We start from the raw sequence: 10771 nt of genomic DNA, 5'->3' as shown, positions 1-10771 counted from the left end.
GCCAGCTTAGTTGCAGCCCGACCACCAGCATCAGCTCTATTGTGCTGCCCAGGCAAGGTGGAGGTCCCACTCTCCCAAGAGCTACAGCTGATGAGGGGCAGGGTCAGCTCTCCTGGTCTCATGGCCCCATAGTCTAGTGGTCACTCCTCTTTTCCACCTACCTGAGTGGCCCCATGTGAAGGTCATCTATCTCCAGCTCACTCACTGCGGTCCCAGGCAGGTTTCTTCTAGTCTCCTGTTTGCCCTTCTAGGTCTGTAAGGCACCAACTGGTGGTCTTTCAGGCCAGTTCCCTGTCCTGGCCCCCTGGTGCCCCATTGGAGGTGTCTCAGTTTAGTTTGTTTCTAGGGAGTATTAGGCAACTAATCATTCAGATGTTCACAGGTTAGAATATTGAGAATAGATAGCCTCTCTTCTCTCGTCCACCTCCTGACTTATATGTGTCACAGCAGCTATACATACAACACCTCTAGGGACAGGGATTCTCAGGTTTATTAATTAAAAATGTGTTTTGGTAGTTATGCTAGATGAAGCCTATGAATGTAGACACTCACAGCCAAGTATCAGGCAGAGCTTGGGAAATTCTGCAGCAAAGGGCAAGGAAAGATTGTTGCAGCAGGAGGAGTCAAATCCACCACAAGCAAACGGCCTACAGAATTAACTAACCAGGGCTCATGGAGGCTCACAGAGATTGAACCAACAATCACGGAGGTCTGACAGGTCCTCTGTATACATTATGGTTGTTTAGCTGTATACATTGTGGTTGTGTAGTTTTGGTGGGACTACTTACAGTAAGAGTGGGGTTGTTTCTGACTCTTTTGCCTGCTTTTCGGACCCTTTTTCTCTTACTGGTTGCCCCATCCAGCCTTAATATGAGGGCACATGTCCAGTCCTATTATAACTTGGTATTTCATATTTGGTTGATATCCCCGGGGAAGCCTGCCCTTTCTGAGGGGAGAGGAAGAAGAGTGGATCTGGGGGAAAGGGGAGGGGGTAGGGGAGGGACTGGGAAAAGCAATGGGAGGGCAACCTATAGTCAGGTATCATAAATAAAAGAAAAATGAAATTTAAAAATGTTTTTTGAAACAAACTCAGAAGGAAGCTCAATGACCTCTTTTTTAGGGTTTGAAAAAAAATAATAAGGTTGGCGAACTGGAAATCCCAGCAGCTACCCGGAGGGTGATGGGGAAGAAGAGAGGAAGCCATACCATTTGAGCTATGATCTGATAAACTCAGCATGTTCAGCGATGGAGACAAGAACAGAAGGAGAGAGCTTCAGAGAATGACCAAGAAAGCCCGAAATGTCAAAGTAAACATTAGACCTTCTGGGCTAGAAATGATAAAACAGGTTAAGTGAGAAACTGCATTATTTTATTATGGAGAGAACTATCCCTCCCATACCCTGGCATGCCATGAGCGAATTAGCCTTCCAAATGAGTTCACTCTTGGCCAGGTGGTTGATTGGCTCCAGTACATTTGATGGGTTGTCAGGGGAGGCAGCAGCAATTACAAAATGATAAATGGTAAATCAAACAAGCAATGATTTATTTTACACTGTGGAGCATTAACCCTCACAGAAGGAAACCATAGTAAACCAGTTTAGAAAGTCTTAACTTTATTCAGAGCCAAATGTAATCGATTGTTTTGACCAGAAGGAAGCAATTTTTCCTCAAAAAGAGGCCTCTACAAAGCCCCAGGAAGGCCATCTTTTCATATTGAATGTAAAATCTTAAGGAAAGGAGAACATGAACCTTCCCTTTCTAGTCTTACCAGGGTGGGATCCAAAGTGAACCATGAAGCAACACTCTGTCCTCAGTGACCAACAAGTCTGATGCTCAACTGTCCCCTTCTAAAAGCAAACCCCAAACACTTTTCCCATTCTCATGCTAATTCTCAAGTAGAGAAGCCCTTAAGATTAATTTCCCTTCTTAATGTTACCTCAGGCCAAAGTCTTTTACTTTTTAAATATATATTGGGGTTATGCGATATCTCCTCTACCCACTTGTTCATCCCAGTAGGAATAAAGAAAAGAAAATGACAAAAAAAGCTCAGCATAACCTGGGATGCTCTTTGCACTCAAGTACCCAGCTTAGAGCAGGAACACTGGCCAGGCATTGCTGTCTTGAACCCTCTGAAACCCAGCTATCCAGCTGTAGGCGTACACACAGGTCCAGTGAGTATTATTTAATGTGACCTTAGATTTCTTTGAATATTCACCATAATGTCTCTTTTCAGAAGTTTAAAGATCTCCATGCAGCTAGGCCACTCTTGAAGTGAGAGTTTCACTGGCTGCAATGCAGACTTCTAGGACTACAGAAGAAGCACAGAGAGCAGATTAAAGGATGTGTAGTGTCAAAGGCCAGCTTCCACAGGTCAGGGGAAACTGAGATGAGGGCCTAGAGTCAGTGATTGTTCTCTCAGCAGATTGTTCTCTGAGAGAATAAAGTTTAATTCACTGAGACCATCACTTCCTGTGACCAGTGAGAAAGTCTCTGAATGCTTTGCAGGCTGATGAGAAGTAAAGAAGAAACAATGAGGGGGAGATGGAGGAGGATCATACACACACACACACACACACACACACACACAGACAGACAGAGTTGATAGATGAAACTAGGCAAGCTCCAAAAACTTCATACATACACATACATATGTACATACATACATACATACATACATACGTACATACATACAAACAAACACATTCCCTCACTGGGAGGATGGAGCAAAGCTCCAACCTCTTTATTTTTTCCTATCACAACTTACATATCCTAGAAAAACCTTTCAGGCAGTACAAAAATCACAATGTGTTATACTATATTTTTCTTTAAGTGAATAATTACAATGAGTATACATAAGAAAGAATATGTTCCCCATACCATCCCACTATCAAATGTTCTACGTATTCTGGGTGAAAACAAATGTGAAAACCATATTATTCCCAAGAACCTACAGACATTTGTAACTAAGCAACTTGTTATACATTACCAAAATGTGAGCAAGCAAGGGAGTTTTCTCAGTCAGTTCCTCACACTGGTAAACTGTAATTTGTGGTTATAAAAAAAAACCCAATCAATTATTTTAGTATTTATCTTAAGAGGTAATCTTATAAAAAATCTTAAAAGAATAACAAATCTAAACTTATATAAAAATAATCAGTCATTTCTACTTTAAATCTTCATGATGAACATTTACTCATTATCAATATTTTATTAAATCATATTAGGAAGCTGAGGACAAAAATGGATACAAGAAATCGATTACTATCTTGATCACCAGTCCAGTATCACGCCGGTTAGTGCTGCCATTGTTTTTATTTCCTGACCTAAAAGAATCCCTCTCTCAACTATTAAGAGTGTGCCTTTCTAAGCTTCAAATTGCTTTCTAGAATTTTCTACATCAGAGCCATTGACAAAAACATCTTCATCTAACTTTACCAATAATCTATTCTTCAAGTTCTTTCTAAGGGTGATGGTCACTGCTAACAATCTACCTTAAGTTATATTAAGTTCTTCCAAGAGTGGTGATTGAATCTGTTCCAGCAGAAATGGTTGAAAAAGAGCAAGCACTATTATTGTGAGTGCCAATGATACTGCCCAGTGGGAGGCTGGAAGCCCTCTTAGAATCTTCACTCACAAAACACTTAGATTAGGAAGAACATTAAGACCTGGAGATCAGCAGGCAGGGGATGCTTCATAATAGCATGACAGCCACAGGACTTGTAGTCCTTAGGGGCTGGGCCTCTCTGAGACACACCATTGTGGCCAGATTTGATTCACATTTTCTAAAGTGTAGTGAGCCGCTGTTTCAGTGGCTACACACGTGCATTTTCCAAGATGGCGCTGGTCTCATGTTTCCCCAGCAGTAAACAATTATTCTGCGCAGCTGCTAGGCAGAAAGAGCGCCAAGTCACTGGCCTATCCCGAGGCGTAATATTGGGTGGTGAGCGAACAGCCATTCAGAAGTGAATACGTCACTCTAGGGTGTATTTAAGGGAGCCTCTTCCGGTTTCTTCCGTCTTTCCGCGTTACCGTGTGGAATAGTAAAGTTCCTCATGGCAGTACACCTGACTATCGCCTCCTGTCCTTATTCGCGAGCGAAAAGGGATTTTGGGGGCGCTCGTTTCACTAAAGACCTTTGTTGTTCCTCTTGCAAGGGCCTCAGCACAGTAGCACAGGTCTCTAAAAACAGCAGAGAAAGGGGACATATTTTTAATGATCACAGCTTTTGGGATATGGGGAGGAACTTTGGACACGACAACAGAAAAGAAAACCATAAATGATTTTCTCTGATGAATGTAGTGGCTAAAGCTCCAATGAAATGTGTATACCCAGTTTGACCAAAAATTAAAAGAACATACACTATAATCAAGTTGTTTTGTTGCAGGGATGAAACTTCAATTCAACATTTAATCTCAATTAATAAAATAAGGAAGTCAAACAGCATTTTATTAGATTCATACACAATCATGCAAACACGTTCTTTGAAAACTTCAATATCTCTTCTAGACAAGTCTTCCTTCCCCAAAGACTCTCAGCTTTGTACACTTATTCCTAAAATGGTAGCCCTGTTTGGGAAGTTTGTGATGCCTTTAGGAGATACAGCCTCATCTGAGGAAATGGATCACTTAGTATAAGTACCTTGATGCTTTATAGCCTGGCTCCACCTCCTGGTTCATGCTCTGATTCCTGAATGTGAGTGCAACACAAGCAGCTAAACTTCCTGCTCCCACCGTCATGCCTGGAAATTTCCATGATGTTGAACTTTAAAATAATGAACTAATTTATTTTGCAAAAGTTTCAAGAAAGGAAAACATTCAAGATAATGTAGAGAGAAGAGCTATGGTTGTCAAAACCATTGAGGAAAAATCCTAGAACAATAGGAAACCTATCGTGAGAGCAAACTACATCACTCAGAGGAGCCATGCTGCAGAGATCCAAATTAATTTAAAAGAGGAAAGCCTAAACTGAATGGAAAGGGAGGTAGGAGGACACCAGAGGATGATTGGGGAGTAAATATGATTAAAGTACAGTGATACAATCTACAAAAAATGTCATCAACTCATTTTGTTTTATAGTTAGTAAATTTTTAGTAAAACGTCATCAAACATATTGAATGTTAATCTCACATATTAAAAATATTAATGTGAAGTCCAAACTTACACTACCCCAGAATCTATGGTTGAAGCTAATGCCTTTCAAGAAAAAAAATGAAGTCATATGTTTAGGATCTATTCTAATATGTCTGGTATTGTCACAGGAAGAGGAGACTGGGGTGTAGACTCACACAGAAAAAAGGCATGGGAAGACAACGGTGACAGCCATATCCATGTAGAAGAGCGAGGCTTGAGGAAAGCCAATGCTGATCTCTGACTTCAAGGTGCGATAGCTGCTAACATGGCTATAGTGTGATAGTAATTTCCTGTTACTTAGACCCTTGGTCTGGGATACTTGATTGTGGAAGAAAAAAGAAGAGCAGATATAAGCCTCATTTGCCTTGTTTTCTAGGTCAGGATACTAAGTATCAGCAAATGAAGAAAAATGTCTTATACTAACACCAGGACATGAAGTGGGGCCCTGTAATGAGCACTTGGGCTTCCTCACCACGTTTTGTAGGTTTGTGTTTAGATCACTGTTTTCTTCATCTGAAGACTCAGAACCCAATGTGTTTGTATTTTTGGTCTTTTTCTCCCGGCAAAATAAAAGCCAACATGGTGGAAGAAGAGGAGGAGGAGGAGGAGGAGGAGGAGGAGGAGGAGGAGGAGGAGGAGGAGGAGGAGGAGGAGGAGGAGGAGGAGGAAAAAGAGGAGGAGGGGGAAGAAGAGAAGAAAGAGAAGAAGAACAACAACCACAGCACCAGCAGCAACAAGAACAACAACAGCAGCAACAACAGGAACAATGAAACTAAACAGATTAGTGTTCACAAAATTGAATTCCCCCAACAAAAGGGAAATATTCAGAGTGTTTTTCTTTGATTGTATTTCACAGATTTCATTGAAAGAAGGCACTTTCCATATAGACTACCATTCTGTTTCTCAAGGTTCCTTTTCTTTAAGATGAAGGGGGGCATGCCAATTCAGGGCTCAACTTGTCTGTAAAATATGGTGATTTACTGCAGTTCAATGTTTACAATTTGAATATTTTACTTAATAGCTCTGACCATAGTTCTTAGAAAATCTGTACAGGCACTGTCTCCCTCTTCTGCCCTGTTGTCTAATTCTCTGTAAGGCACAGGTAGGTTTACACAATGAATCCAATTGCAAACAGAAATTATTACTAGATATTGTCAAATAAATCACTTCCCTGCAAATTATTGTGCATTAGTTGTTTTCAGCTTAATTTTATTCATAATAAACACCCTTACACTTAGTCTCAATTTGAGAATGTGAGCTCTTTCTATCCTGGGTCTAAGAGAATAATCTAAGTGGGTTTTAAATTATTTAAAATGGTCACCTAGCTCCAATACTTTCTGAGCAACTCTTTAAATCATTGATGAGGGCATCAGTCCTGCCATCTGGGTAGCACATTAAAGAGGAAGATGGAAATGTATGCTAGCTTTAATTACTTTTAAAAGGGTAGACTCAGACTTGATCTTACTAAAGTTGTGTTATAAGTAAGAAAAAAGATTGCAGCTTATACTTTTCACAAATTTTAAAATTCGATCCTAGGTCTATTTCTTCCTTGGTTTCTATGCCCTTTCGTAGTATAATTCTGTTTGTCTTGATAGCAGTGTTAAAGGTTAATGGCTGTGATAGCTTTCTGTAACTATAACAAATTACCCAAGATATTAAACTGTTAAAGTGGGAAGGTTCACTTGGCTCACACAGTTTTAAAGACTTTAGTGTCAGATCAATTTGTTGCATTGATTATGATCCTGTAGGAAGACAGTACATTATAGTGTTGGGAGATTAAAGCAAACCGGGTGATATTTGGCCAGAACTCATAGTCAGAGAGAGAAAAGGGAGAGAGAGAGAGAGAGAGAGAGAGAGAGAGAGAGAGAGAGAGAGAGAGAGAGAACCAGAAATTCTCCAAGGTAGGAAACCAGGCCTTTAACAAACATCAGATATACACCACTAAGGTACCTGACTGGACAGGTGGGTAAAATCATATCAGCTTTCCACAGCTGTAATCAAATCCCTGAGCAAAGCAACTTAAGGGGTGAAAATCAAAAGACTGGGTCAATGATTGCTTGGGCAGAATATTACAAAGGCAGAAGAGTCTTGTACCTCATGGTATAGAGAAAGGCAAGAGACAGACAGAGAGGGAGAGAAAGACAGAGACAGAGAAAGGGAACATCAGAATACCCCAGAAAAGATATAGCCCAGCCCATAAGCATCGACAGCCCCTAGTGTGCTGCTTAGTTTTTGTAAACTTGACATCAACACATGGTAAGGTCAATGTTTCACTTGGTGTATCTTTTGCCATGGGATTCAGGATCCTTGTCCTACATACTGCCTTGATTAAAGATTTTGGACCTTACCTCTTTTTCTCCAGTCATGGTCCTGGCCCTAAGGCACTTCCATTTCAAGTGCTGCAGAGAAGTCACTCTAGTGCCTCTGGAATGTTCTCTCTATGGAGCTCAGTTGCACCAGTCACCACCTGGAGCATGTGTAGGAGCTTAGTCAAGTAGAAAGTCGGTGGATTTTAGTTCTGTATTGTGAGCTGACTTCAATGCTGTAATAAAAAGATTGGTTTGGGTGACTATGACTTTTATTGGCTAAATTTAGTATGATGGTATGATGCAGTGGCTGGAGAAGTCTCTAAATTGCTGATCAAAATGTCAGAAGATATTCTTGAGAAGGTTCTAAACCCTATCTATCACTTGCCATGGTCATCTAGAAGTTTATGTGCCTCAGACTCAACAAATTCTCTTCCTTTCCCTCTCTCTTTCCCTCTCCCTCTGTCATCTATCTATCTATCTATCTATCTATCTATCTATCTATCTATCTATCAATCATCTATCTATCTCTTTATTATCTCCCTTGTACCTCACTTGGTACCTTCTACTGATATTCTCTCTCTCTCTCTCTCTCTCTCTCTCTCTCTCTCTCTCTCTCTCTCTCTCTCTCTCATGTCTCTATCCTATCTCTCTCCCTCTCTCTTTCCCTCTCTCCCTTCCCATATCTCTCTTTCTATCATTTACTTACTTACCCATCTATGTCTATAAAACCTATGAGCAAGAAAGCATACAAATATTCCCTAGAAGTAATTTTCCCTTTATCTAACCTATTTTCATGAAAGTTTTCCTACAAAAGCACCCACTACACAACATTTAAAATTAATTTTGAAAGTTTGCTTTGAAAGTTAAGATGCAAAGTCCTGGATTCATGGTACTACTCTCATCCATTCACATTGTTGTTCTTTGCTCATATCTGCTCCCTCCCCTCCCATGGTCATCCATCTTCTCCCAAGAGCTGCCCTTCTTTCACATCTTATCACATGGTGTTTTGCATGCAGCCCTGGAGTAGGCACCATTGGAGCTGTTGATGCTGCTCTGTCAATAACATGAAACTTGCCCTTCCTGGTCTCCTTCCCACACCTTCTTACTTCTAATATTTTGACCTCTTACGAAAAACCTATTCCAAAAGTCTATGGTAAGTGACTGTATCATGGAAGAAGACTTATATTGTAGTTCAAAAACACACTGAAAACTGATAAAATTCATTGTCCTGAAAGCTCTCACTTTTAGCATAAATATATTTTAAGTTTGAAGGCAATTTTTCAAAAGCGTATATAGAGGAAAGAAAGAAGGTAAGTTTCCTATTTTCTTTTAAATCACACCAATTGCAACCTCCCCCACCCACCCACAATAAAAAAAAAAACACACAAATAACATCAAAGGAAATCATAGAAAACATTTCTTCCTAGAAGTTGTAGTATGTCACAGTGTATTCCCCAGTATACCCCTCTGTCCACGCATCTTTACATGTAATGTTCATTGCAATAAGTCATTGGTCTGGTTCAAGATCTCTGGCTTCTGTTACACCATCAATATTGGATCCTCATCAGGACTCCTCCCAGTTATCTTGTTTTTACCCTATGTCATGGAGACCCTGGAGCTTTGGAACAGCAAGACCAGCCTTTTCAGGTCTCCCAACCATTTGCAGATGATATAGCTTTTGGTGTGGGCCATTTCAGAGACCTGAATCTGGGTCTGGATGCAGCAGAGCTGGTCAGCTCACCAGTACTCCCTTATTCACACCACCAGCACTGCTGTGGCTAGGCCACCCAGTTCAGCCATCAGCAAAAGGAAGGGCCAGCTCCCCTGGCCTCATGCCCTTGGGGCCGGCTCACCTGCACCCTACCTCTAGATCCAACTCTACTATGCTTCCCAGTCAAGGCACAGGGTCCCTCTTTCCTATGTGCTGCAGCCTGTGGGGGACTGGGCCAGCTCTCCCACTCTTACAACCACAGGGTTAGCTCACCTGTGTCTTTGTGAACAGGGATATCTCCATTGTGGTGCCCAGGCAAGGTGTTGAGCCCACTATCCAGAGTGGTATAGTCAGTGAGGAGACAGGGATAGCTCTCCTGTTCTCATGCCATGGGGCCACCTCTTCTGACTACTACAGGAGGTGATGGGGAAGGGCATCACCTCCACACTCAGGCCACCACATGGGAGGTGAGTGCAAGGCTAGCTTTCTCTCATGCTCATCTCTAGGGCTGTCTCACCTGCACCTCTTAACTAGGGTAAGCCCTACCATGTTTCCCAGGCAGCATAGAAGCAGGGATAACTTACCTACTCTAATGACCCTAGGGCAAGCTCTTCTTACTGCTATAGTTGGCAAGGGGCAAGGAGGGAAGGCATCACCTTCACATTCCCACCACCTCACAGTAGACAGTGGCAGGGCCAGCTCTCCTCCTGCTCTCTCCTTCAGGGATGGCATACCTGTGTCCTCACCACCAGGGTTGGCTCTGTTGTGATGCTAAAGGTGAGGTGCAGGGCCTGAGTGCTGCAGCCAACAAGGGACAGGGCCTAATCACCTGCTCTCATGACACTATGGGTGGATTTCCTGATTACTGAACATTTCGGGGAGCTGGGTGGGTGGGTGCATCACCTCTATGCCAATGCTACACCATGGCAGACAAGTAGCAGGGTCAGCTATCCCATAGTCACACTCTCTGAGCCAACCTCCTACCCCCTCTGCCATCAGGGGCTTCTCCACTGTGTTACCTTGGCAAGGTGCAGAGTCTGTTCTCTCAAATGCTGCCATTGATGAAAGATGGGGCCAGCTCTCCAGAATGCCACATCCAGTGAACAGAGCCAGTTCTCCAGGTAGTCCCTGGAGACTGCCTCAACCAGGGACATCCCTATGTTCCTTAGCAATAATATGAGCCACGGACATTGACACTGACCCTGGTACTGTGTAGCCATGGACTCAGATAAGGCTCTCAGTAGCAGCTTGGACTGAGACTTCATCAGGGCCCAAGGTGTCAGGGCTAGCCACTCAGAAACAGGCTACTCTCCTCCACCCTTCAGTCTCCAGCATCTCTCTCCATGATGCTCAGGCTGCTCCCCTTCTCTTTCTCTCCCATCTGACCATCACACACTAGCACACTGTGGTGACTCCTGCTGCAGGCTGACCATGCGGCCGGCGGGCTTCTGGGCAACATCCTCCGTCTCTGCAGCCTGGCATGTCAGCAAACAGGTGTCTATGGCCTGCCTGTACCATGGACTGGAGGGTAGGTGTGTGGCTGGCATGGCGGTCCTCAGCTCTCTATTTGTCTTCCTCCTGCCATGCTGCTCTATCTGGATTTGACTAGATTGGATTGGATT

General features: G+C 42.6%; 1 non-coding gene across 1 annotated transcript; it reads right to left on the bottom strand.

The window, feature by feature from the left end:
• Positions 1-348: 348 nt before the first annotated feature.
• LOC117708028 (small nucleolar RNA SNORA17) lies at positions 349-478 on the bottom strand. Its single transcript, XR_004606760.1, has one exon. It is a non-coding gene; the product is annotated as a small nucleolar RNA SNORA17 (small nucleolar RNA).
• Positions 479-10771: the final 10293 nt, after the last annotated feature.

The sequence above is a fragment of the Arvicanthis niloticus genome, chromosome 4 (assembly GCF_011762505.2).
Source record: "Arvicanthis niloticus isolate mArvNil1 chromosome 4, mArvNil1.pat.X, whole genome shotgun sequence".
NCBI classification, from domain to species: domain Eukaryota; kingdom Metazoa; phylum Chordata; class Mammalia; order Rodentia; family Muridae; genus Arvicanthis; species Arvicanthis niloticus.
This window is presented reverse-complemented; position numbering and strand designations above follow the sequence as displayed.